Here is a 27,873-nt window from a genome sequence, read left to right on the forward strand (position 1 = left end):
GAAGCCTCCCTGACAAGTAAACAAGGCCCTTGGCAGGTACTGAGACTGACTTGCCACCACAGCCTTCTTGGGGAACAATGAAATGGCAGCGCTGAGCCAACCAGGGTCAGAGCAAAGGAATCCACTCCAACCACAACCCCCCTCCGCTGTTGATCTGTCATACACCCGACAGTCCGGGGGGGTCTGGCCAAAACGTGTGCCTGGGTGCCTCGATCTGCCTCCAGACGCACAGTCGAACTGCTCAGAGACTATCCCCACCCCGGTGGGTCCCCGCAGGAAGGAGGCGCCCTTGCTGCCCGCCCCGAACGCGCACACCACACATGATTTTTCCATATGGCACTTTATGGCAACTGTCTGCAGGGTTGCTTTGTGGTGTGCCGCATCAGGAAAGCCTTCGCGGTGCCGCCTTGCGCTGGGATGTGCCCGCAGCCGCCGCGCTGACGGAACTGAGAGTCGAAGGGACAGCAAACGACCGCAGCAGAACGTTTCCTAAAGCCACGCTTTAAAAAAGCATAGGGGATACCGGCAACAAGGAGCCCAAGTGTGAGAGCACGACCTCGCTTCCGCTGTGTTTATGGCATCCTGATCGGACGTGTGTTATTCTTTCCTTGAGAGCAAGCAATCACAGGAACGGAAGAGGCGCAAACTGAGTGTTTCTGTCACTTGTTAGTTCTCTATCCTCAGGCGAGTTGTTTGAACTTTCTGAGCTTCAATGTCTTCGTTGGTAAAATGCGCCTAATACTCCTTCCCTCGCAGGCTTGCCGTATTCCTTCTACGCAGTGAGGCACCTGGGAAGATGTTGAACACCTAACGTCATAATATGTTAAAGCTGCAATTCCGAAAGACCCCCTCCCGGGGGCAGGTGGGCTATCGGATGACTTTGAGAGAACCATAGTCTGAATCTCTAGAGCGTGGTATTGACTGAGTCCTGCGATGTCAGAAACGAGCCGTGGCTGGAAAGTGCCAAGTGGATCATAGGATCTTGGGAAGAAGACAGCTTCGCTCATGTTCATCCGACCAGGAAATGGAGAGGAAGCCAAAGTAGCTTCCAGAGCTGAGCCCAGGTGTCATTCATCATTTTACGCTACATGGGAAGTGGGACAGGACCCGGGCCTGACACCAGCTAGGCCTCCGAGGAAAGAATCAGAAGCCACGGTTACCAGTCAGTGAATGATGCCAGGGAAAACCACTCAGGGCATTAGGAGATGGGTCAGGAATAAGAATGGGATTTTTCGGGATTTGGGAGCCAAAGGATCTTCAGGGGAGTGATAAAGATGTTTAGGAATTCTCGGGCCTAGCATCGAGAAAGGTCAACTAGACGTCTGAGAGCACTCAGAAGTCTGGAATGGCTGCCTGAGGCCACACTCGAAGAGGAAATCAGCAGTGAGTGTTGGAGAGATTTTAGGGATCCCTGAAGGCCACACGATAGGAGTACCAGACACTGGTGTTATTTAAGATGGTGGGGAGGAACAGGGCCAATTTTTTCCAGAAGACAAGAGTCTAAGGTGTTTCACTCCACCCCGCCCCCACCCCACCCCTGCACCTCCTGCAAAATCCTCAGAACCGTGAAGAGCCTGGGCCTGACTCCCATCCGTAGGTTACATTAAAATGCCCAGTCGGCCTTAAAATAGGAAGAGTCATCCAGGTGGGTAGGACCTCATCCTAAGAGCCCCTTGGAAGCAGAGAATTTCCTCTAGCTGGTCGCAGAAGGGGAAGTCAGGGATCTCAAGCAGAAGGACTCAAGTCACTACTGATGGCTTGAAGAGGGAAGGGGCCACTTGTCAAGAAATTTGGTGGCTTCTAAGAAAAGTAGCTTTGCTGACTCCCAGAAACAAGAGAGGGATCTCAGTCCTACACCCACAAGGAGCTGAATTCTCCAACAGCAAGAAAGAGTGTGGAAATGGATTCCTTCCCAGGGCCCCCAGATGAGGGCCCAGGCTGGTCAACACCTTCACCTTAGCCTTGGGATACTCTGAGTGGGGGACCCGGTCAGATCCAGACCCAGATCCGGAGATAATAAGTGGGTGTTGTTTTCAGCTGTTCAGTTTGTAACGATTTTGTGTGCAACCGTTGGACACAAATACAGGTCAATGAAGAACACGTAGCTCAAACTTGAAGACTTAGAAATGTGTCCATCTTTGCCTCGTTTCGACTCTGGTTCTTTCCACCTGTTGTTTACCACTATCTTCTTCAGACTTTTTTTTTTTAATTCACTATCTGATTACTAGGAACCAATAAGAATTTAAATATACATAAGTGCTGATAAAATATAAGAAAAATATGCAAAAAATGTAAAGTCCATACTGTTTCTGCCACTTAGTTTGTGTGGCCTCGGAAAATTTTTTTAGCCTCCTTGTGCCTCAGTTTCTCATCACAAACAGGGTTTATAAAGCTTACTTACTGCATTTAAGTCAGACTCAACTCACACGGTGTATTCCAATGTGGTTTATGAAGTATAAGGCTTTATACAAATGTAAGCAACTGCTTCTGTAAAGCCAAAGCAACCAGCAGGATGCCTGGGGCAGCCGGGCGAGCCAGCGACAGTGAAAATCCCAGCTAGAATTTCTAGACACCTAATAGGAGAACATTAATGAGAAGAGCCCCTTGAAGGAAGTATGGAGGACCATTTGCAAGGACTATTTTTCCTCTTGGCTGTGCTTTCATTCTTCAAGTAAAAAAAGAACAGACTCGGAAGCATGCTAGACTAATTCTCGGTATCACTAATAACAGAGTTTAAAATCCTAGATGAAAAAAAAAGTAATATGATTCCCAGAACGGCCGACCAAGTTGTTTAGAGAGCAAAAGAGAAAAAGGAAGCCGCCCTGTAATACGTTACGTAATGAGGACATTAAACAGAACAAATGAATGAAATCAAACACCTATAAAGCAGAGGAGAAGCAGAAGGACATTTCTTGGGGGAAATGTTATCATTGGTTAAAGATAACACACGCCTGTGCTTCACAATAGGGTGTGAAACGTCTTGCACGGTAAAGAGATGGTTGGGAAGAAAGGCTACAGGCACGGCGTGGCAGCATATGGAAATTCAATCTATAACAAAGAAAATCAGACAAGCGATGGGTGATAAGCACGCCCATGAAGGACAAAAAGACAGATGTAAAAAGCTGATGAGTTCTCCCACTACTAACAGCATCCAAATTAGCAGAATGTTTATTATAAATCAGACTACAATAGCTACACAGAGGAATACTTTGGAGAAGGTTCAGAAGAGGAAGAACCAGCACCAGTGCTATATTTAGTCAACAATACCAACAAAGTGTTTTGTTTCCTGCCTGTTCCATTGTTGATTGACAATGAAGCTGCATTTGAAAAACATGAACCCAGGTAATACGAAAGCACACACATACGTACGCACGCCAGGTAAATCTGTAAATAAATTTACAGGCAGAATTAAAAGCTTTCGCTAGCACACAACATGTTGCAGTCATCCTAGAGAATGGACAAAACTGAGAACCAATTCCGGGAAGTAACCCCATGCCACAGAGGAGCCCCGTGTTTAGGATCTTAAGTGTACTTGAGACTAGAAACGGGCTTGAGTTCAAAGCTTAGCTCCACATTTATCCTTTGGGAGATACTGAGCATTTAAATCAGCCTCTCTGAGCATCAGTTTCTCTGTCTGTAAAATTGAGATAATAGGGGTTTGGAGAGGACTAAGTGGAATGTTACACATAAACGGCTGACATATGGTCAACGATCAAAAATGGTGGCTAATTTTTAAATCAGTAATACCCCTCCAGCTGTAAAGGAGCTCATTAAATAGACTGAGGATCCTTTCCACTTTTAAAGTCTTACAGTTCTACCCTTGTACATTTTGATGGGAATATAAAATGGTGCAGTCGCCGTGGAAAATAGTTTGGAGGTTCCTCACCAAACTAAACATAGACTCAGCCTACAATCGAGCAATTCCAGTCCCAGGTGTTTACTCAAAATAATCCAAAGTAGGGATTTAAATGGTTACTTAGAGCATTTTTCATTAGAACATTTTCTTACAGTAGCCAAAAGGTGGAAACAACCCAGTGTCCATCAACAGATAAGGGATAAAGAAAATATGGTACGTAATATAATGGAATATTATTCAGCCATAAAGAGTAATGAAGTTTTGTTACCTGTTACAACATGGATGAACCTTGAAGACTTTATGGTAGATGAAATAAGCCAAAGGCAAAAGAACAAATATTGTATGATTCCATTTATATGAAATACGTAGAAACACATAGGAAATTTCATAGAAACAGAAAGTAGAGATTACCATGGGCTGGGGGAAGAAACAAAGGTGAATTATTACTTAATGGGTACTGAGTTTCTTTTTTTTTTTTTTTTTTTATAAACTTTATCATGGTTTACTGGAAAGATTGACCTGTGATTCTGGTTTGTTTGTTTGTTTGTTTTTAACGTTTATTCATTTTTGAGACAGAGAGAGACAGCACATGAACAGGGGAGGAACAGAGAGAGAGGGAGACACAGAATCTGGAACAGGCTCCAGGCTCTGAGCTGTCAGCACAGAGCCCGACGCGGGGCTCGAACTCACGGACCGTGAGATCATGACCTGAGCCGAAGTCAGACGCTTAACCGACCAAGCCACCCAGGCGCCCCGGGTACTGAGTTTCTATTTGGAATGATGGAAATGTTTTTGGAAACAGATTGTGGTGATGGTTGCACACCAGTATGAACAAGAATGATGCTACTGAATTGTATACTTAGAAACGGTTAAAATGGCATTTTTTATATATAATAAATTATATATAATTTTCCCACAAAAAAGCGTGGTTCTATCTTTCAGACTCTTCTCCTGTGATACGCCAACATCCCAGTTAGAACGATGAATGCCACCTGCCTTTTCCTATTCCCTACAGTCACAAGTGTGGGCTCTCGAGACAGTTCGCCTGGGTTCGAACCCTCCCTCTGTTACTTACTACCTGTGCCATCTGGGGCAAGCCGCTCAAATTGTTTGAGCTTCAGCTTCCTTCTATGTAAAATGGAGATAAAAATAATCCCTACCCCGTAGGCTTGTTTGGAGGAAACTGTGAGATGCTTACAACGGGGCTGGGATGAAGAAAGTGCTTCTGAAATACAGGTTCTTACAATTCCTTGACAAGGGCCGCTACAGTGGTAGCGGAAGGTGAGAGCATCAGAGTGGGAGTCTAACAGTGCTGGGGCCAAAGTTCCGATTCTGATTTCCCAAGATGCTCCTCCCTGAGGTGGGAACCCTTGGCTCTTGTCCCCAGCTGATCAGAAGACAACAAAGTACTCCTTGAAGCACTACCCAAGCCCACTCCATCCTTCCTACTGTAGGCAGAGAGATCATTCTAATCTTTCAGTAGAGAGCATCTCACAGCTCTTGAATTCAGTCCCAGCTCCTGAATACCCCTTTCTGCTCTAACCGTGTAGACCTGCTTACTGCCCTGCCTGGAAAGCTCTTACCTTGCCACTTGCCCCAGCTCTCTGCTCCCCATCATTTCGGTTAACACGTGGACATCACCTCTTCTAGGCAGGCTTCTCTGGCTCACCAGGGCTGAGTTAGATGCTTCTCCTATGAGCTCTTTCCACTACCCCTACCATTGCATACTCACTCTGATGTTATTGCCTGTTTTCTTATCGTCTCTTATTAAGCTCCCTATGCTATCAACCTTTTTATCCATAGCACCTAGCATAGTCCCTGCAGTGCCTGGATCATAGAAACACATGCTGGTTGAATGGATGAATAAATTTGAACGGAGGGAAGAATGGCCTGGCATTGGTTCTATAAATTGCGTCGGGTTGTGAGACGGCGATATCAACTTCTATAAGCCTTTGGCCTCTTTCAGACCTTTATCAGACCGTTATGGACCCTTGACGTTATGTCAATATTAACGGAACATAGTAAGTGACAGCACAGATCCTAAACAAGGGAGGTGGGCAACTGTTCGTTTTTTAGAAACTTACTGGCCCCTACTGTCTATGTGCAAATAGATTCCTACCTGTGGTTTCAGTCCCTCCACCATCCAAACCTACCTGGTTCTTAACTTTCCTACTTGTACCGGTGGTGGCCCCATCACCTGAGCTAACCAAACTTCAAATCCTTTCATCTTTGACTCTCCCATAGCCCCTCAGATCTCCACAGTCCCTCAGGCACTCATTTGACCTCCTATCTACACCCACTTTCCCATTCCTACGATCGCTCTTAAAAAGTGCTTTGTGTAAGAACAAAGCTCTGTTAGAGAGTGTTTTCCTCCACTTTGGGAAATCATCAAGGACACCCGGGCCACTCAACGTCATTTAATACGGAACACAGACTTCAGGCTAGTGTCTCATTCTCCAGCACCTTTGGGAAAACAGCGCTGTGAGACTAGTTAGACTCTCAAGGCAGAAACAGCACCAATTTTAAATGGCACCAAATGGGGCAATGACCTAGAACTGCTCCTTTTTTTTTAATCTTCATAATACTAGGAAAATTAGGGGCATGTCCCTCTGCCTTAGGAAACAGGAAGGCTAGCCTTTCTCCTTTGAACCAGCGGCATTGTTTTATTGTCTTTGCCTAGGAAAGGTCTGAAGCAACCATTGAATTTGTACTTTAGCTATTGCCAGAAGGAACATTAATTAATATAAATTACAGCATAATTAAATCACAGAAATAAGTAAACATTCATCAAAATTTTAAAAAGAACAATTTTATACAATCTTCTCCCACTGGTTAAATGGAATCATTCTGCTATTTAAGCTGCTTTTCCACACTATTACTTATTTGTGGCGCCTAATAGACGCCTTCCTCAGCAAAAAGTACAGAATAATAGAGGAGTTCGCTTTGAGAAGGTATAGACAGGTGGTCACCGCCTAAAGCAGGTTGTCCGATGAAAGTCTTGTTCTCCCAAGCAGTCCTATCACTGTCGCCCTCTGTCGAGAACAGGGTCTCCTCACTCAGGGATGCTTATATGTGACCTTTGATCTCCCTGGGCTTTCAACTTCCTCTTGGAAGATTGTAGATGATAATGGTGTCTCCTTCATCGAGCTATTTAGAACGGTGCCCAGACATCATTCAAGCATTATTCCAAGCTGTTCCCCTGCCCCATCCCATGTTGTTCCTGCAACTCTGCAGTGGGTAGCCTGCCTGAAAAGGATTGCCAAGTCCAGATCTTAATATTACAACATAGAAGGACATGTTTCTTGCTTTCCCATCTTGTATCAAAATTGGATAGCTCTCATTCAGTCCAGAAAAATCTATATCGTTTAGAGGTTTGGGTCGTTATTTATAGGTGTTTAGCATGTGCCCAACGATTGCTTAGGCATCTGGGATTGGAGAGGGTCAAAGCATATAAACCACCCATCAGAGATTCCCCAGGTTCTACACATGTGATCTTCTTAGGCCTTGAAGGAAATACAGGATCACATTTTTTCAGCCTGTGGAGATGCTTTAACAAGTAGGAGGTTAGTATGTAAGGGTAGCGGCTCTCAAGATGACAATCAACTACCTGACTCTCCTGTGTCGCATAAAAACCTGGGAGGCTCAGTCAGTTAAGTGTCCTACTCGATCGCGGCTCAAGTCATGATCTCACGGTTCATGAGTTCGAGCACCACATCAGGCTTCTCCCTGACAGCACAGAGCCTGCTTGGGATTCTCTCTCTCTCTCTCTCTCTCTCTCTCTCTCTCTCTCTCACTTTCTGTCCCTCCACTACACTCTCTCTCTCAAAATAAATAAACTTAAAAAAAAAAACAGAGTTAGGTATTTTCCACAGTGCTGCCTATCTCCCTTTATTTAAAGGTTCATACATTAATTCCTTCTCGAGTTGTCTGCAGCTGAATTTCATTCTTCTTATGGTCAGAAAATGAAAACTATGAAATCTAATGTGTTTGGCTTTTGTTCTCACTGTCAGAAAGCTGATAGCCAGCTCATTGCCCATATGTGCCAATCCGTTCCCTTTAAGTGTCTAATTGTTTACTCTCCTTGCATCCTTCGACTGTACTTTCTGTTAGTTACCTTATCTTTTTTTTTTTAATTTTTTTTTTAACGTTTATTTATTTTGGAGACAGAGAAAGACAGAGCATGAACAGGGGAGGGTCACAGAGAGAGGGAGACACAGAATCTGAAACAGGCTCCGGGCTCTGAGCTGTCAGCACAGAGCTTGATGCAGGGCTCGAACTCACAAACTGTGAGATCATAACCTGCGCCAAAGTCGGACACTCAACAGACTGAGCCACCAGGGTGCTCCAATACTGGAGATGTTTAATATAGACGCATATTATATATTTATATATAATATATAGATAGAGACATATACCTATACATATATAGACAGGCATGATATGTAGATACATATCTCATATATCACACTTATTTTTTAATTTTTTAAATATTTTTATTAATCTTTGAGTGACAGAAAGAGACAGAGCACGAGTGGCAGAAGGGCAGAGAGAGAGGGAAACACAGAATCTGAAGCAGGCTCCAGGCTCTGAGTTGTCAGCACAGAGCCCAACGTAGGGCTCAAAGCCACAAATCAAGAGATCATGACCCGAGCTGAAGTCAGATGCTTAACCAACTGAGCCACCCAGGTGCCCCTATCATACTTATTTTTATAGAGACATATATATGCAAAGATATCAGATTCTTTGCATTCTTTGCATAACTCAGACTGTCTAGGTTTGAATCGTAGCTTCATCCTCTACCAGCTGTATGTTCTCGGACGAGTTATTTATCATCTCATTGCCTCAGGTTCATCATCTCACAATTACAGGTAAAAATATTCCCAACAAAGGTTTCTTTGAGGATTAATGAGATAGTTAGGATATGGCGAGCTTTCAATAAATACTAGCTTTTACTCTTAACAACTCTCTTTTACTCATTTATGCTAAGTGTTCCTGACAACATATCCTGACAGTGTTTCTAAGTCCTGTATCCCCAATTTGAACAATAGGCTTCCATGTTTTAAGATGGGATGGGCTATCTTCCCCAAATGCTAAAGACCAAAGAGTCCTTAATTGTACTTCCTGTAAATAATGCCTCACTCAAACTCCAGTCATCTGGAACATATGAAGATCTTTCATGGGCACAGCTGGCCAGGCAGAAGCAGCTATGGTTGTGGACAAGGAGTTCAAGGCCAACCCATAGCAGCTCCCTTCCTTCTGCAGGTTGCTCAGGATACACAGGGATCAGGGTAGAGAGGGAAGAAGATCGATCTCTCTCTTTCTCTCTCTCTTTTTTTTTTTTTTTTCATTTCCAAAACAATAGCTGCATGAACTTGCTGTGCATGAAAGTGAGCTCTAAGCTCCCCTTTGGGTAAGGTCCCCCACTCAGTGGCCAGCCTTCCCCGTATTTGTGGTCAGAGAAGAGGGGGTCTAGCAAGCCCCCAGCTCGAGATCATGAGCTCCTGTGATGAACAAGCCCCACTCCCTGCCAATCAGGGATGGGGGCACGGGATGGGGAGGGGGATGCTGACGAGGACGTCTGCTACCTTCCAAGCCCAGCCTCAACTCCCGAACATCAGTCACCTTTGGCCCTCCCCCCGACCCACCCCAACAGCAAAAGGACAACAGCACCAACTTCTTTTGGCTCAAAATAACCAGCAATGAGATGACACAGGGGAAAAAAAACCCAAACAGGCGCGTTGCTTGTTATGTTTTATTATGTTAAATGGTTTACATGGGATAGCCTATTTAATACAATATGTAATAAACAAAAATGTGGAACTTGCGAAAGCTAGATTTCTGAAAGTTGAACTTTTTAAAAATCTTTATTTATATTGTTCTTTCATTACATCCTTGTTTAGAGGAGCCACCTGAATTATAGCATAATTATATTTTTCAAATATCTCTGCATGTGTGGTTTTGAATATTCACTTAAGGGAATGGAATCAAAACCCCTTGAGAGAGGCGTTTTAGATTCAGCTAGGAGTCTAACCAGGGATGGTTAGCACATAATCCGAGACTGCACCATCCAGGGTGGTGACCACTAGCCACGGGGGTCCACTGAGCACTCAAAATGCGACTGCTGCTGCTGCGGCATTGCATTTTTAAATTTTGCTTCACGGTAATAATTTGCATGTAAAAACCGAAGTCGTGCAAAGTATTTTTCTCGTCACACAAGTTGACCCCTGGTAGGACCACACATGAAACATTCCTCTTACCTGAGGGTGTTCATGTCGAGCACGTGCCCTGTTTCTAGTATTACCTGTAAGCGTTTCACTGACGCGGCTGATGGCCACCTATTGATTCAATTCAAATGAGTTCTTTTTTTTCTATACACCAGTGTGACCTTATGATGTGTTCATGTGGATATTTTACGTGCACAGCGCGAGTTACAGTGATATCCGTAAATCATCGTCGGTGATTACATCGAAATTTTAATCGTAACACAGTTGATGTTTAAATTCAAAGTGAAGGCATGCTGGGGCGTCTGGGTGTCTCAGTCGGTAAAGCAGCAGACTCTTGATTTTGGCTCAGGTCATGATCGCATGGTTAGGTTTGCGGGTTTGAGCCCCAAGTGGGGCCCCATGCTGACAGCGCGGAGCCTGTTTGGGATTTTCTCCTTCCCTCTCTCTCTCTCTCTCTCTCTGCCCCTCCCCTGGGCATTCTCTCTCTCTTTCTCTCTCTCTCTCAAAATAAATTTTTTTAAAATGTTTTTATTTATTTTTGAGACACAGAGAGACAGAGCATGAACGGGGGAGGGGCAGAGAGAGAGGGAGACACAGAATCGGAAGCAGGCTCCAGGCTCTGAGCCGTCAGCCCAGAGCCCGACACGGGGCTCGAACTCACGGACAGTGAGATCATGACCTGAGCCGAAGTTGGACGCTTAACCGACTGAGCCACCCAGGCGCCCCTCAAAATAAATTTTTAAAAATGAAGGCATACCACTGACGCCGAATTGCTTAGAGGTCCAGAAGCGGGTACTGTCATGGAAATGATACGTTGTAAACGTCACAGTGAATGGTGATTGCGATTTGCTGACGGGATGCCAAATGAGAAAGCTGATTGTGGTATAAAGATGTTTTTAAAGGTAATGAAGTGTGCAACAGTAAGAGACATTTTCACCAAATACACGGTGAATTTGCTAAATTGCCTCTCAATATTCAAAAAAGGGTTGTTGAAATTAGTTACTTCAAATCAGGATCAGATATCTAAGACAGATTTTCCCCTTTGTAGACAATCTCCTTTCTTTCTTTCTTTCTTTCTTTCTTTCTTTCCTTCTTTCCTTCTTTCTTTCAAATTTTTAATTTTTTTTTTATTTGATGAATTTGGGTATATGTAGACACCTGTGATGTTATCACTACAATCAATGTAATAAACATATATCACCTCCAAAAGTTTCCCTGTGTCCCTTTGCTGTGTGTGTGTGTGTGTGTGTGTGTGTGTGTGTGTGTGTTAAAAACGCCTGAGATCTACCCTCCTAACAATTTTTTAAGTGCATAATATTCCATTGTTAACTACAGGCACCAGTTTGTGCAATGGACCTCTAGAACTTACTCGTCTGTTCTAACTAAATTTATATCCATTGAACCAGTCCCCATTTTCTCCTCCCCCCGCCCACTGGCAACCAACATTCTATTTTTCGCTTCTTGAGTTTTTTGCTTTCTTAAGTTTGACTAGTCTAGATACCTCATGTAAGTGGAATCGTACAGTATTTGCCTTCTGTCACTGATGTATTTCACTTGGCATAATGTCTTCCAGGTGTACCCGTGTTGTCACGAAGTTTTAAGACGTTTTAAATAGGATCTGCGCTTGTCACTTTCACCAGATATAAAATTGCTTTGATTCGCACATGCATACGTACATATGCATACATTTTTAGATGGAGACATGGTAAAAGAAACTATGATTTCAGCTATAGAAATGTTTTAGAAAATCATGAGGAAAATACTAAAAAAAAAGATATTTCGCAAAAAGAACTTCAATTAAGCCACCAAACAATTGCTTATAAAAGACAAGACCCCTTTAACAATATCAAAGTTCAATTGATTCAAAATCTGAAAAATTGCAAGTTTTTGTTCTGTTTTGCTTTGTTTTGTTTTAGCTTTAAATGAGTCACAAGGTAGAACACTGCCCAATGAGTCCTTAGGGTATGTTTTGTCTCTAAAGGCTTCTTAATTTATAAAGAAATATTGTCCATTCATAGCCTAAAATATCAAGCTCATGGCATGGATATTTTTTATTTTACATCTGTCAAAGAAGAATTTTGGCTGGATATTAAAAAGTTAGTTTCAAACACAATAAACAATTTTCCAGCCATGTTAGCGCAAATCACAGATTTATTGAAATTTTTAAAAAGGAACTGATGTTCCTTTATTTCTTTGTTTCACTGTATGATACATCTTACAAATATTTATGCCCAGTTTTCCAAAGCAGACTCCATGAAATTTGTCCTGGATACAGTTGTTAAAATCAGTCAGTGTATACATGCAAATGCAATCAATCATTAGAAGTGAATAGCAGTGTTGAAAGAAGTAAGAGACAACCTAATGGGCTCGTGGCCAACACTCTGGAGTGGTGAAAAAGTTTTGCAAACATTTACTGTACTGTTAACCTCAATTCCAACTTTCATTCTTGAAAATAAAGGGATATTTACCAAATACCCGATAATTAGAGATTTAAAAAATGGCATCATGACTTAGATTTTCACACCGATATCATACTGCATATCAATGAGCTAAATGTGGAGCTCAGAAGAAAAGAAAAGCTTATCAGTGACCTACCAAGACAGAGGCAAAATCTTCAGTTAAAATGGAAGCTCTTCATAATCAAATCAACATTAATGATCTTTATAGTTTTCTTTCATGAGTCAATATGCAGAAGATCTTCATTGTAATTGAGAGCATTCTGTAAACCGGCTGCGAAACTATAAGAAAAAGATGAAAAGCTCAATACTGACCAAAAGCTGCTTTTCAATGTCAATACCATTTTGAGTTCAGGGTTAATACTGAGTTAGCACAGGAATGAATGAATTTCCTTAGGCAGACCTGGATTTGAAAATCATGCCTTTTGCTTTAAATCGAGGCAGTTACTTTTAAAAAGATGACCCAGTTTTATCAATGTGGATGTGAATATTAAAGGAGAATGATTTTTCAGTTATGAGGAAACTTTTAAGGATGTTTGGAGCAACTTAGGTATATGAGTATGCTTTCCAACTATAAAATTTATAAAATCATACGCGGCATTTATTCCCCATAAAAACCAAGCCATACAAATCTGCTGAGCTTTAAGTGCAAAATGCACTTAAGAAGAAAAGAATCTAAAAAGAATCTTCAGGGGCACCTGGGTGGCTCAGTCAGTTAAGCATATGACCAATTTGGCTCAGGTCATGCATGATCTCATGGATTGTGAGTTTGGGTCCCATGTTAGGCTCTGTGCGGACAGCTCAGAATCGGCTTCAGATGATCTGTCTCCCTCTCTGTCTGCCCCTCCTCCGCTCGTGTTCTGTCTCTCTCTCTCTCTCTCTCTCTCAGAAATGGGTAAACATTTAAACATCAATCAATCAATCAGTCAATCAAATCTTGATTTCAGCTAGGTTGTGATCTCAGGATTCATGAGATTGAGCCCCGCGTTGGGCTGTTGACATCTCAGAGCCTGCTTGGGATTCTCTCTCGCGCTCTGTCTTCTCTCTCTAAATAAACATTAAAAAAATACATGGCTGCAAGAAAGTTTTAAATCACATATGTGGTTTACAATACATTGCTATCAGACAGTGCTGACCTGGGGGAGTCTGTGAAAACTGCCTCCCAGTCAATACTGCACTTAGGTGCCTTCAGGGGATAAGGAGGGGAGGGGAGGAAGTCAGCCTGGGTCAGTGATAACCACCCTGACCACTGGGAGAACTTTTTGTCCTGTTGGATATATAAGTGTTTGTCGCTGCTCGCCCTTGTCTTCCTGATTTTTCTTCTTCTGACAGTGGAAAGAAAAGAAAAGAAAAGAAAAAAGGAAGGAAGGTCAGTTCTGGAAGCTTAAAGCCAGATTTCCTCTGGAAGTCTGGCTAGCCAGTTAAAATACGTCAGAGTCTATTCAGAGCACCAAGGAGTGAAAGAGAATGCCTTTCTCTAGGAAGTGAAGGAAATCGCTTACAGGCTTTTGACCCTAGAACCATCAGAAACCCTGAAGCAGAGAAAAGGAGAAACTCCAAGCTTCTGGGACCCTTTGAAGAGTTAGGACTTTCTGACCCTGGAAACTTCATCTAAGAAAGTGAAATCTTGTTTTTGTAAAATAAGGAAAGTGTGGTTAGGAGAAGAAGAGACGAAAGCTAAAAGTCGAAGTTTAATGGAGAAAGGATATTTATTTTGTCCTTACGTATTTTATTTCTATTTTTTCTCCAACATATACAGGAATCACACACAATGATCAGTGATTACCCGTGACCTAACAATTTATGCTTTTATTTTAATAATCACATTTGGAATGGATATCAGTATAAATGACCCGGCTGTTTGCTGCTTTGGTCATGGTTGGGAAAAGGTTTTGTTTGTTCGGGAAGGTGGAGTGCTATGGAGAAACAACCCGTTTACCTAGTGGCAGATGCAAGGAATCCAGACATGGAAACTGGGGGGAAAGAAACACTTTCTGGAACAAACTTACAAATTCAGCCGAGGTACTTGGTCTGTGTCATAAGCAGCTCTTTGCTTGGCATGGTGCCTGCCACCACGTAGGCGGCCAGCATCATTTGCTGGATTGAATTGTAAAATGAGGTCATTTCCACAAAAAGATTTGTTGTCTAATCAGAAGACAGGGTACGAACCAGAAGACATTAAATAAATATAACTGGTTTTAGTGTTTGTATTTTTGTGTTTTGTATTTATTTTGCTAATTATAGAAAACCTGCTTCTAGTTTTCTTTTCTCCTCTTGGGAAAAGACAGTGGGTACACAGAACACAATACCGACATTGAACTTACTACCTGAATCACGCTCTCCAAATATTCTTTGTAATGACTTGGAACCATTTTTCCCTCACATGCATTATCCTAATTGAAATCCTGCTATAAAGTATCTGCATGCTGGGGCCAGTAAAAACTCATCATTTGAACACAAGTCTGGGCAAGAGGACATGGGGCGCCCTGCAGTCTATCTTCTCTGTTTCCCCTGTAAAATGGCTTCCCTCTTCTTGCTTTGTCGATTACGTTATTTAAACTTGCATGTTATAGCAATCATTTCCCCCCATTGGTAAGTGAAAGAAAATGCCTTCTAAGGAAGTGGAAAAGCCTGTGAGAAAAGTACATGAACCAAAGAGTTCTAGAAAACCCCATCACTAAAAAGAGAGGAGAACAAAAGAGCATTCTGAGAGAAAGGAATGAATATAAAACCCTTACGCAGGTAGAAAGGACAAGATAATGTGTATGGGCTACTGAACAACATGGGCACCCAGAGCTTGTGTCCACACTCACTAATGAGTTCATTAAATGCTACTGGTGGCTTTTAAAACAATTTTTTTAATGTTTTATTTATTTATTTATTTATTTATTTATTTATTTTAATTTTTAACGTTTATTTATTTTTGAGACAGAGAGAGACAGAGCACGAACAAGGGAGGGTCAGAAAGAGGGAGACAGAATCCGAAACAGGCTCCAGGCTCTGAGCTGTCAGCACGGAGCCCGACACGGGGCTCGAACCCACGGTCTGTGAGATCATGACCTGAGCCGAAGTCGGCCACCCAACCGACTGAGCCACCCAGGCGCCCCAATGTTTAATTTATTTTTGAGAGAGAGAGAGAGAGAGAGAGTGTGAGTGGGGTAGGGCAGAGAGAGAGGGAGACACAGATTCTGAAGCAGGCTCCAGGCTCTGAACCGTCAGCACAGAGCCCGACACGGGCCTCAAACCCACAAACTGTGAGATCATGACCTGAGCTGAAGTCAGACACTCAACCGACTGAGCCACCCAGGGGCCCCAAATGCAACTGATGTTTTAAATCCACCATACCTTTTAGAAATCCTCCCTGGATTATTACATAGATTCCTAAGAATGGTTTAGTGATATATGGGAAAATTGATGGGGGTTTTAAGAAATGCTTTTTTATTCTTCTCACTTAAAATAAGAAAATATGGGCTCAAGCTATTTGGAATTTCAATATCCAAAGTATTTTCAGGAGTATATTGGATTTGTACAACACAGGATGCCCGAGGTCACGGAGTGAAAGCACAATTAGATGGTGTTATGAATAAATCTGTTTTAAAGTTTTCATATCTAGAAAGGCCGTTTTGACTACAAAGAGCTTAATATTTTTATGTCGCTTAGAGATATTTGGCAAACATATGACTCTAGATAATGTTCCATAACAGAACTTCAAAGTAGTCCTGTGATGTTGAAATAAAGTTGGAATCCTAAATGAAAATTTTAAAAAATACATTTGGAATTTTTGAGATCTTTATGAACTTTCCTTTCCTCGAAAAAAGAAAAATAAAATTGAGTGTGGAAGCCGTCATCAGTCCATGGACTGTTATGGCTGCTCCTCGCTGGTTTCTCTATCTCTAGCGACCTCTCTCTCTCTGTCTCCCTGACCCAGTGGTCAGAACAAAGCTCTCAGAATTTTCTGGTGAAACACCATTGAATCATTACAGCTTCCGGTTGAGGAAACATCCCCATTTCTTTTTGTGTCAGATTGAAATGTCCCTTTCCAATGACCAATGATCAGCGATCGATGTCCTGCCGTGTCACCCAGTCTCCTTTCACAGTTGCCATGACTCTGTTAGCCTGCCCTCTTTTGTATGTGACTGTGCGGTTCTTTCAAACCTCCCAGCTTGGCAGGCCCTCTTGTGCTCAGTTAGCAACACTGTGCAAAACTGCTTTGTTCTGTTTAGTTCTCCGGTCCTCTTGGGCACATGTATAACAGGGACAAAGCCACATGTAGCTGTAAGCATAGCTTCGAGCACAGGATGTGGGATCAACTAATGTTTATTAAATGAACAAATGAATATGACATTATCTGCTTGAGTAACCATTGTCCCATCTTGAGAGACTAAAAATCTAAAGGAAACTTTCATCTTTAATCATAGGGTAGACCAGATACCCTGAAATTTCCTGCTGTAAAACAAAATAAAATATAATTGACATCCTTTTATTTTAATTTTTTTAATGTTTATTTATTTTCGAGAGAGATACATCATGAGAAGGGGAGGGGAAGAGAGAGAGGGAGACACAGAATCCAAAACAGATTCCAGGCTCCGAGCTATCAGCACAGAGCCCATTGGGGGGGCTCGAACTCGGGAACCAACTGTGAGATGATGACCTGAGCCGAAGACAGACACTTAACCGACTGAGCCACCCAAGTGCCCCTAATTGACATCCTTTTAAATGCAAAGTTGAGCTCATAAGATACAAAGAGAAATCCTTAAAGGAATAGGAAAACTATCATAAATCTGTGCTCATACCAAGCTGCTTGGAGGGGTTTTTGCAACTGGGCAAGTGGAGGTTTGGGTTTAAAGGACCACAAGGAGGAGAAGAAATAAAGCCCACTCAATGTTGAGCCTGGAACCAAAACCTCTGGAGAACACTATTGGTGGACACATAAACGCTACTTGCTTGGTGAAGGGAGGATGAGAAAAATGCACTCTACTTCTGAATATAAATGGAGAAGAAATACATCATTTACTGCTACCGTTTCCAAAGCCCCACTAAAATCAGAGGAAGAGATTTTTTTTAATGAACAAACCATAAGAACGAAGAGTGCAGGAGAGAATCAGTAATGGAAAAATACTGGAAGCTTGAAAACCTATGGAAAAGTGGTCACCGACTCAGAAGATACTTAGAGCACTTAATCTTCAGCCTACAGTACAGAAAGCTAAGAAATGGCAGAATTTTGATTGCAAGGTTCCCCCAAGTTCACAAATGGCATGAGGAAGCTATAGGGTATGGGGGTAAATTTGAGGGTAAACATGAAATGATTGGTTGAAGGTCAGTTTGTTTGAAGAGCAGTTGGTCCCCAAATGTCCACCCTGACCCCATTTGTCCTATCCCACCATGCCATAGGTGATGGTTTCTCCCAAAATGCAGCAAGATGATGAGAGTTAGGGGCTGATAGATATGAAGCACAAAGTCTCTAGACTCCAGGTACCAGCCCTTGTTTCAGACAGGTGCATCATTCTGATAATAAGGGCACGAACTGAAAGCTGGGATTCCCCCCGGCCACTTCTCCCACCAGTTCCCAGGTTACAAGTACCTAGGACAAAAAACCTAGGGAAGACAGGGAAAAACCTTCTGGGGCCTCTGGCAAGCACAGTAGGAAAGCAACTAATGCCAGGGGTCCTCCAAAGATACATCCCACCAGAACACCCCCGCTGTGGAGACCACAGCTGACAAGCCAGACCCCCTTTCTCAGCGCTTCCAATCAGCTTGCTAGTATTCCATTTGTAAAGATGAGTAGAGACTCAAGGATCATCAGAGAACAAAGAAAGACTCTATCGCGAGAGACACAGACCAAAAAAAAAAAAGCAAACAAACAAATAGGAAGAAGAAAGCCACTTGGAGGAAATGGAGGCCATACAGGAAGAAGAATATATATATTTTTAAAAGGTACAATTACAAATATCCTCAGAGAGATAAGAGAAGACCTTATGTCCATAAAAACAACAATAGAAAGCCAAAAACAGGGAAAAAGAAAAGAAACAACATTGAGTACACAAACAAACTAAAAAGCACTCTGGAAATAAACAACATTCTAGCAGAAGTTTAAAATGCAATGAAAGAGCTGAAAATCACCATAGAGTAAAAATACATGACAGAAAATATTATTGAACAGATAATGCCAGAAGACTGGTTCAGAAAGTCCAACATCCAAGCAGCAATATCATTCAAGAGATTTTTTCCAAATGGGCAGATTAAAGATGTATTGATCACCCAACATTATAGATGAGCATAACCCACACCAAGGCACATGATGGCTTCTCAGAACACTAAGGAACAAAGAAAATACCCTCAGATTTCCAGAAAAAGGAGAACATACCACATTCAACGATCAAGAATTGGAATACCAACGCTGGGACCTAAATGACAATGAAGTAATGCCTTTACAATTATAAAAGGAAACAACTTATAATCAGTCATTCTATTCTTAGCGAAACTAAGTGCGTGAGTAAAGACAATTTCAAACATATAAGATATGGAAAGGTTTGCCTCCATCCAGGACACGGATTCTCAGAAAGCTGGTGAAGGATGCACGTGTCACAAATGAGGGAGGACGCTGAGAAAGAGGGAGACAGGACACGGGAAACAGGGAATCCAGCACAGGAGAGAAACAAAGAGAATCGCTGGGATGAGGGAGTAGGGACAGCCCAGGATGAGACAGTGCTTCAGACACAGATGGCCACCAGTCCAGCCCAGAGCACATTTGAAGGCGGTAATATTTCTTTAAGAAGATGCAATTGATAGACTGTTTGGTGCACCTGAATGTCTTGAGAGATGAGCTCAACAAGGGTGAAGAATTTAGGGTTGAGTCGATGATAAAGGCACAGGAGCTCACGCAAATAAAAACTCAACACTCTAGTTATTTCCAGGGATGATAAACAGAACTAGTTCAGGAAGGGGGGGGGGTGGATTTTAAAGTTGCTTGATTCGCCTGAATAGAATTTGTATCGTTATAAAATAGTTATAAAATGAAACACTTAACTGTCTTTCCTGGAATTCATCTTGTGGGGACGAGAGGAGTGAACGGGATAATGGGGGAGGTGAAATGAGAGACAGCCCGGCCTCATCTGCCAACCTAGGAGATTTACGTGTAATGACTAAAATGAAAAGTCTAGAAGTAGTCATGGAAACATGTTATTTAGAAATACGGAGGTAATGCGCGAAAGAATTAGCTACAAGAGAGGACAGTGATCTGAAGAGGGAAAATAAGAGAAAAGGCATGCTGGTTTTTCTTTCTTCCTTTTTTCTTTAATGTTTGGCCAGAAACTCTGGAAATAACAGGAATCTTTAAACTATGTAGAAATATATTTTGACCAGATTTGTGTTTGTGTATACATATACAAGTATGTATGTATACGTATTTATAAATGCGTGTACATACATGCAGTTTGATCTCTTTTGGCTTCTATTTCTAACAACTTATATACAAAAATGAATCACAAAGGAATTTTTCTATTTCTGTCTGGACTTTGGGTCTTGTGTGGGGAGGGAGAGGAGAAACACAAAATAAGTTTCCCTAAAACTCTTAACTATAGGCCTGCCCTCATAAGGGTGTTGGATGAGAATCCTTATTTCAGAAAATTTTCCTTACTATACACATTTTGGAAAATTTCGCTTACTGATGTGTCCCATGCTGCTAGCACAGTGTTGGCATATGGTAAGCACTCAACAAATAATTGCTGAATGAGAAAATAAATGTCTGAGGAGAAAATTAAATTAGTGGTGTATAATAATATGTAAGACAACACAGGAGATCCATATAGGTAGACTTTGTAAAATCAAATATACTTGCGAAAAGTTTAAAGTTAGTGTCAATGATAATTGAAATAGAATGTAAAACTTCCAAATTAGTGTAAGGGGAAAAAGTTGAGTTAAGCAAAATGACTAATCTAAAAGAATGAGAAAAACAAAATAGAAAAATGGGACGAATAGAAAACACGTAACAAATGGTAGAAATAAATTCCAATGGATAAGTAATCATAATAAATATAAGTGGGCTGAAAACCTACCAATGAAAGGCCAGAGATTATTAAAATGGATTTTAGAAAATTCAGCTTTATACTTTTACAAAAGACACATCCTAAAGCAAGGACGCATAAATGTCACAAGTAAAAGGATGAAGAAAGGTATTTCGTGAAAAAACTAAATAGAAAGAAAGCTCATATAGCTACATTAATATCAAGCAAAATACACTTTGATGTAAAAAAATTACTAAAGATTAAGAATATCGTTAAATATTGATAAGTTTTCATTCACTGTAAAAAATAACAATCCTACCCTTTTCCATATCTACTAACATAATTTCAATATATAAAGAAAAAATTGATAGAACTACAAAAAGAAAATAGCAAAATCCACCTACCCGGTGGAAAATTTTAATGCAATTCCCTCCAAAAATGATAGATCAAGCAGGCAAAAGTTAGCTAGAAACAGAAGATTTGAATGACGTAATTAACACATTTATTCCAGGGGCTATATATAGGACTCTAAATCCAACAATTGGCAAATACACATTGTGTTCAAGCACACGTGGAACACTTACGAAAATTGAATTTGTATTATTAAGCCATTAAGCAAGTCTCTGTAAGTGGGAAAGCTGTCATATCTCAGACACTATCTTTTCTGACTAAAATAGAATTACACATTTCTTCGAAATAACATTAAAAAATACATGTTTGAAGATTTTAAAACATACTTGTAAAAGGTCCTTGGGTCAGGGTGCCTTGGTTGGTTAAGCGTCTGACTTCGGCTCAGGTCATGATCTCGCGAGTTCAAGCCCCACATCAGGCTCTGTGCAGAGAGCTCAGAGCCTAGAGCCTGCTTTGGATTCTGTGTCTCCCTCTCTCTCTTCCCCTCCCCTGCTCATGCTCATGCTCATGCTCATGCTGTCTCTCTCTCCCTCCCTCTCTCTCTCAAAAATAAACATTAAAAAATTAAAAATAAACATAAACAAATAAAAGATCAAAAACCAAATCAAGTTAGAAACTGGAAAACACATAAATTTGAAGGATAATAAAATAGTACATATCAAATGTGTTTAATGAACAAAGGTGATATTAGTGGGAATTTTGCAGGCTTAACCGTTTATATTACAGAATCAGAAAGAATAGAAATTTAGTGCGCTGTCTTAAGAAATTACAAAAACTGACAGAAGGTACACAAAGAATAAAGCCAAAAGTTGATGTTTTTGAAAATCTTAAACCTGACATTTTTTACTAGATTGATTAAAAAAATTAATATTTAAAAATCATTTATAACTATAATTATAGGATATGTTTTAGAATAGTAAGAGAATAGGGTGGATAATTATATACTTTTATGTTTAAAAACTTGGGCAAAAGGAAAAATATTACATACCAAAACTGACTCAAGAGAAATAGAAAATCTGCGTATTAATGTAACTATTAAGCAAATTGAATGAATTGTTAAGAATTGACTCGCACATATAATCTCACCCAACATTCAGATACTTAGCAGTCAGTTCTATAGAACAGTTAAGGAACAAATACTTCTATTTTTTTTTTATTTTTAGTTTTTTTAAGGTTTATTTACTTTGGGAGAAAGAGCGCAGGAGCGGGGAAGGGACAGAGAGAGGGGGAGAGAGAGAATCCCAAGCAGGCTCTACACTGCCAATGCAGAGCCTGTTGCGGGGCTCCAACTCATGAACTGTGAGATCATGACCTGAGGCGAGATCAAGTTCCGGATACTTAACCGACTGAGCCACCCAGGCACCCCCAAATAATTCTGATTTTATACAAACACTTCTATTTAATAGACAAAGAGGAAATACTACCAACTTATTATATATTTTTTAATATTTAATATATATAATATATATATATTATATATATATTATATATATTATATATTATATATATATTATATATATAATATATTATATATTATATAATATTATAATTAATATTTTTAATTATTTTAATTTAATTAAATTTAATTATTTTAATTTAATTTAATTTATTTTATTAAATTTAATTTATTTAATTTAATTAAATTTAATTAATTATTTTAATTTAATTTAATAATTTTAATTAATTAATATTTAATTAATATTAATATAATTAATATATATATATTATAATAATATAATATATATATTATATATATAATATATAATATATTATATATAATATATATAATATATATATATATGACTACTAAAAAGTGTTAAGTTAGTTAGGATCAGAATCACCTACACGTTAACAGAAACCTGCCAAAATATCAAAAGAAGATAATTTCTCTCTCATTAGATGATACTCAGACAAACACCAGCGACGATATGGCAGCTCTATGGAATCACAGGGGACCTAGGCTCCTCTCTGCTTTGCCATCACAGAGTCTGGCTTCACTTTCATGGTCCCATGTGGCCATTATGGTTCAGCCATTACTTCTGCCTCCCATCCCCTTGTGGCAGTTCGTCTTTTCCAAAGAAGGCTATAGAAATCTTAGATGCTCTTTTCCAATACGACCTTTCCAATGTTACAGCCAAAAATGCAGTTGTTTCTCTCCCTCTTGAAGACGACAGGTTCTGTTACTGCTTTGACCGGTAGGATATGGCAGAAACAACATTGCGCCAGTTCGAGGCATATCCTTAACCGAACTGGAAGCGATCGCTTTCTGCCTCGTTACAGCTGGCCTCTGCTTAAGAAACGTGACTTCTCTGAGGCCATCAGGCTGTGATAAGCCCAAACATTGTAAAACAGTTCTGAAGAGATACCATGTGAAGTGAGACGAAAAAGCACAGAGATATCGGATGTATGAGTGAAGAACCTATCTTGGAGTGGACGATCCAGCCCTGGCCAGGGGAACAATCCAGCCAAACCCTTCTTGAGTCCCTGACCCACAAAATTGTGAGCAAGGTAAAACGTTTGCTTTAATCCATTATGTTTCTGTGGTTTGTTTAATCACAATGTGTAACCTGAGCACTTCTCATTGAAGGAGTTCTTCTCGACAGCTTATGTAATGTTTATTTTTGAGACAGAGAGAGACTGAGCATGAACGGGGGAGGGGCAGAGAGAGAGGGAGACACAGAATCTGAAGTAGGCTCCAGCCTCTGAGCTGTCAGCACGGAGCCCGACGTGGGGCTCGAACTCACGGACCGTGAGATCACAACCTGAGTCGAAGTCGGATGCTTAACTGACTGAGCCACCCAGGCGCCCCTGGACAGCTTATGTGACTCCTGGCTTTACATTTTGTTGGCCCAAACTTAGTCACATGGCTAAGACCTAGAAGTCTGGGACTTGTTAGTCTCCTCTGGGCTGCAATGTTCCCAATGAAAAATCAGAGCTCTCTGCTAAGGAGCAAGAGGAGAATAGACGGCAGGGTTGAAAATAGCAATCTTTGACCCAAGTTATGTCTACACCGGTGATTCACAAAATGTGGCCTCAGGACAGCAGCAATGGTATCACCTGGAAACTTGTTAGAAATACAAATACTCAGATGCCACCCCGGACCTCCTGAATCAGAAGTGCTGGGGAACTAAAGTTTGAGAACTATTGATCCACACTTAGAGAATAGGATTCTTCCTGGTGAAATGTCAGAGACAGTTGATGATCTTTTAAAATCAGGAACAGAGAAAGATGTCTGGTATCGCTGCTTCCATTGAACATCGTACTTCCTGTTGTGGTCTGTGCAGCAGGAAAAAGAAATAAATGTTATACGAAATATATAGAAAAAGATAAAACTGCCATATTCACAGTTGATATTGTTTACACAATTACAAAAAAAAACCGAATAGCTTTTCTGGGTAAACTGATTCTAAAATTTATATGGGAAAATGGAAGTTCAAGAAGAGTCAAGATGTTTTTGAAGAAAAGGAAAGAGGTGGAGAGAATTGGCACTGCATGGCTACACCAAAATTTATTTGGAAGTAGAGTAATCAAGATAGTGAAGTATTGACACAAGGATAGAAATATGCGACTGGAAGAGACAAGAGAGCCCAGAAATATGGGACATGTGTCTAAGTGAAGGTGGCATTTAAGATTGGAATGGAAAAAATAGACGAGGAATTAATTAGTTCTGGGTCAATTGACTTCATTCAAAATGACAGTATTGGGTCCCAATATCAGTGCAACAAACAGTATCAATTCCTATTTGGTTAAAGACTGAATGTAAAAAGCAAAACTTAAGATTTTTAGACAAAATCATAGGAAGATGTCTTTAAGGCTACAATACAGAGAAGAACTTCTCGTACAAGATGTAAAACACACAAATCATACCGAAAAGAATTGATGAATTCAACTACATTACAAGTTAGAATGTCTACCCAACAAAAGAAACCATTAAAAAAAAAAAAAAAAAGGACAATTCACAGACTGGGAGAAGATATTATATAACATATAACGAATAAATAATTAATATCCTGAAAATATAAAGATCTCTTGACACAATCCAACAGTTCTGTATGTGTGATATGTTTTACAACATAAGCATAAGACTGAGATTTTTTACTGGATAAATCTATATATTTAAAATCTATACATTTCTATTTGTATAGATTTAAAATAAGATGCAGCTAAAGAGAGAATTAGCAGAATTAGTTGAATGGTAAAGTAGAAATGAAGAAATTATCTGAGATACAGCTCAGATATCCAGAGCTAGAAACTATGAAAGAGAAATAAAGAGGCATAGAAGGAACAGGAAGTTCTAGGAAGTATATAATCAGAGTTCCAGAAAGAAAAGACTAAGGCAGAGGAAATATTTGAAGAGATAATAACTAAGGCTTCCCCCAAATTTATCAACAGTGGCACCCACACTGGAGAACAATTTGTGAATATGTACTAAAGTTGAGTGGGTTCATTTCCCAACAATCCAGCAATCTTACCCCTCGGTACGTATATACCATCAATAATGTCTTGCACATATGTACAAGAATATTCATGATGTTAGTGTTTATAATTGGAAAATACTGAAAATATTCATCAATACAAGAGAAGATAGATTATATGTGCACATATTAGAATACCAGGCATCACTACAAATTAATAAACATATGTCAACACAAATAAATCTTGCCAAGATTTTGAGGGATAAAACCAAGGTCAAGAAAGCCCATGATACAACGTCATTTATTTAAAATGTACAAATGGGTAATACAATAAATATCACTCAGAGATGAATACAAATGTATTCAAAGTATAAAGAAATGCTCAGAAATACATAAACACCAAACTCAGGATGGCGATTTTTTGCAGGCAGAGTGAGGAGAGACAGAGTTATGATCGGAAAAAGGGCAAATAGGGGTCTTTAATTGTGTCGATAATGTTCTCTTTCTTAAGGGAGAAGGCTCACAAGTTCTTTACATCACTTTTTATAGCCTTTTTTATGGCTGAAATATTCCAAAATATACTTTTAAGCAGCTAAAATGCCTTTGAGAGATAACTGAGGATGTCCAAGAATCGGGGCTGTTTCAACTGAAATGTGAATATAATAGTTTCTGGAGACATTTAACGATTCATAAAATACAGTTTATCCACATGTTACTCTTGACTCTCCATCCTCCTTTCTCCCCAGAAGACACTGAATTTCCTCCCGGCGGCCGATATCATATGTTTTCATGGCACGTATGTTCCCCTTTCTCCCAACGTTCGCCGTGTCCTCAGCGTATAAACATCCCCAAGCCGCTGCTGTCTTTGACGACTAAATAAGAAACTCCTGTCACTTACACCTGCTGTGAACGTCTTGCCTCCCCTCTCACCAGGAGTTCTTGGAGGAGCACCTTCTACTTCCCGTCTCCAGCGCATGGCTTCTACTCGCTCTGCAAACCACTCCTCTCTGGTCCCTGTCCGCTTTGCTGAAAGAGCTCACACGTGGGTTACAACAGTCACTTGAAAGTCAACTCCGGGGTAACTTTTCGGTTTAACAGACCCCGGCTGCCCCTGACGCTGCTGATCTCCGCTGGCCCCCTGAAGTTCTTTTGTCCCCTTGGTTCTGAGATCCTGATCCTTGTCCTCCTCACACCTCTTACTCCTCTTCTGTTTTCTTCATAGTCTCTGGGTTAGCACGTTTTTTATAAGTCAGGTGACCGAACGCGTGTGGGTGCACTTCTGAACTCTCTGGTCTGTTCCGTTCCTCAGTTTGCCTCTCCTTGCGCCAAAACCACACGATCTTAGTTGCTATACCTTCATAATTGACCTTAATATCGAATAATACAAGAGCTCCAGACCTGTTTCTCTTCACGATTGTCTTGGCTATTATAAGGCTCTTAGAAGTCTTTTGTTTCCCCCTAGATCTGTCCCCAAAATTCGGGGGAAATTTTTGAAATTCTAAAGTCTGAGAATATCTTAGTTATTCTTAGTCATGTGAAGGATTAATTTCGGGGACAGCTTCTTCGGAAACTTATCATCCCCGCCACACATGCTTAGGCTCCCATTTTCTATGCACTTATAATCAGTGCACATCTTTCCCTAGAGATATTTTGGGGAATAATAGCAATTATTTATGTGTTCATTATAATTATTTTTACTCGCTATCTCCCGCAACCCCTACGCATTAGGTATTACTATCCCATTTGATAGATCAGAAGACTGAGACCAAGGAAAGTGAACCTACTTGCCTTTCACACAACTGATAACGTTTTAAGTTTGGCATTCAAATCTGTCTGATGCCAAAGCCTGGGTTTATTTTGTTTTTCTTTCACTCTTTACTCCTGCTCTTCTAATGACACAATAGACTAATCACAGAATTGAAACCGAGGTTGTTCGAGATTTGATGCTTACCTATAGTTTCTGCACTGGAGACCACATGACACTCAACATCCGCAAAGAAGGGCTCACTATTGCTTTCTTATTCTAAATATAAATATTGCTCTATGTCTGAATTACTTATTGTTGAGTAACAAATCCCCCCTCGCTGACCCCCAGAGCATAGTGACATCAAACAACCAGTATGTCATCAGGTTGGAGAATTCCGTGGGTCGGGGCTCAGCAGGAAGGGTTAATTTCTGCTCCACGGCTGTGGGGCCTCAGCTGGGGAATAAGAGATGGCTGGAGGCTCCTTCATTGATATGCCTGGTGCCTGATCAGACTCACAAAGGCTGGGTCCAGCTGGGGCTATCAGGCAGAGCACCCTGATGGGGCCTCTCCATATAGTGTGTGGCCGCGGGGTTCCAGGAGAGGGAGCACGTCAAGAGAGCAGGCATTCCCAGAGCAAAAGGAGGACACTGCAGGAACCTTCTGATCTAGCCTCCAAAGTGCCCCAGCAGCACCAACATCGTCCTCCATTAGCCAACACAATCAAGGCAGATCAGATGCGAGGGGCAGGAATACACAGCCCA

The 27,873-nt window shown here is 40.8% G+C and overlaps 1 long non-coding RNA gene across 1 annotated transcript; it reads right to left on the minus strand.

The window, feature by feature from the left end:
* Positions 1–524: 524 nt before the first annotated feature.
* LOC122212155 lies at positions 525–27,377 on the minus strand. Its single transcript, XR_006199038.1, has 3 exons — positions 27,317–27,377; positions 12,676–12,818; positions 525–788 (listed from the first exon to the last, which is right to left on the minus strand). It is a non-coding gene; the product is annotated as an uncharacterized LOC122212155 (long non-coding RNA).
* Positions 27,378–27,873: the final 496 nt, after the last annotated feature.

The sequence above is a fragment of the Panthera leo genome, chromosome F3 (assembly GCF_018350215.1).
Source record: "Panthera leo isolate Ple1 chromosome F3, P.leo_Ple1_pat1.1, whole genome shotgun sequence".
NCBI classification, from domain to species: Eukaryota; Metazoa; Chordata; class Mammalia; order Carnivora; family Felidae; genus Panthera; species Panthera leo.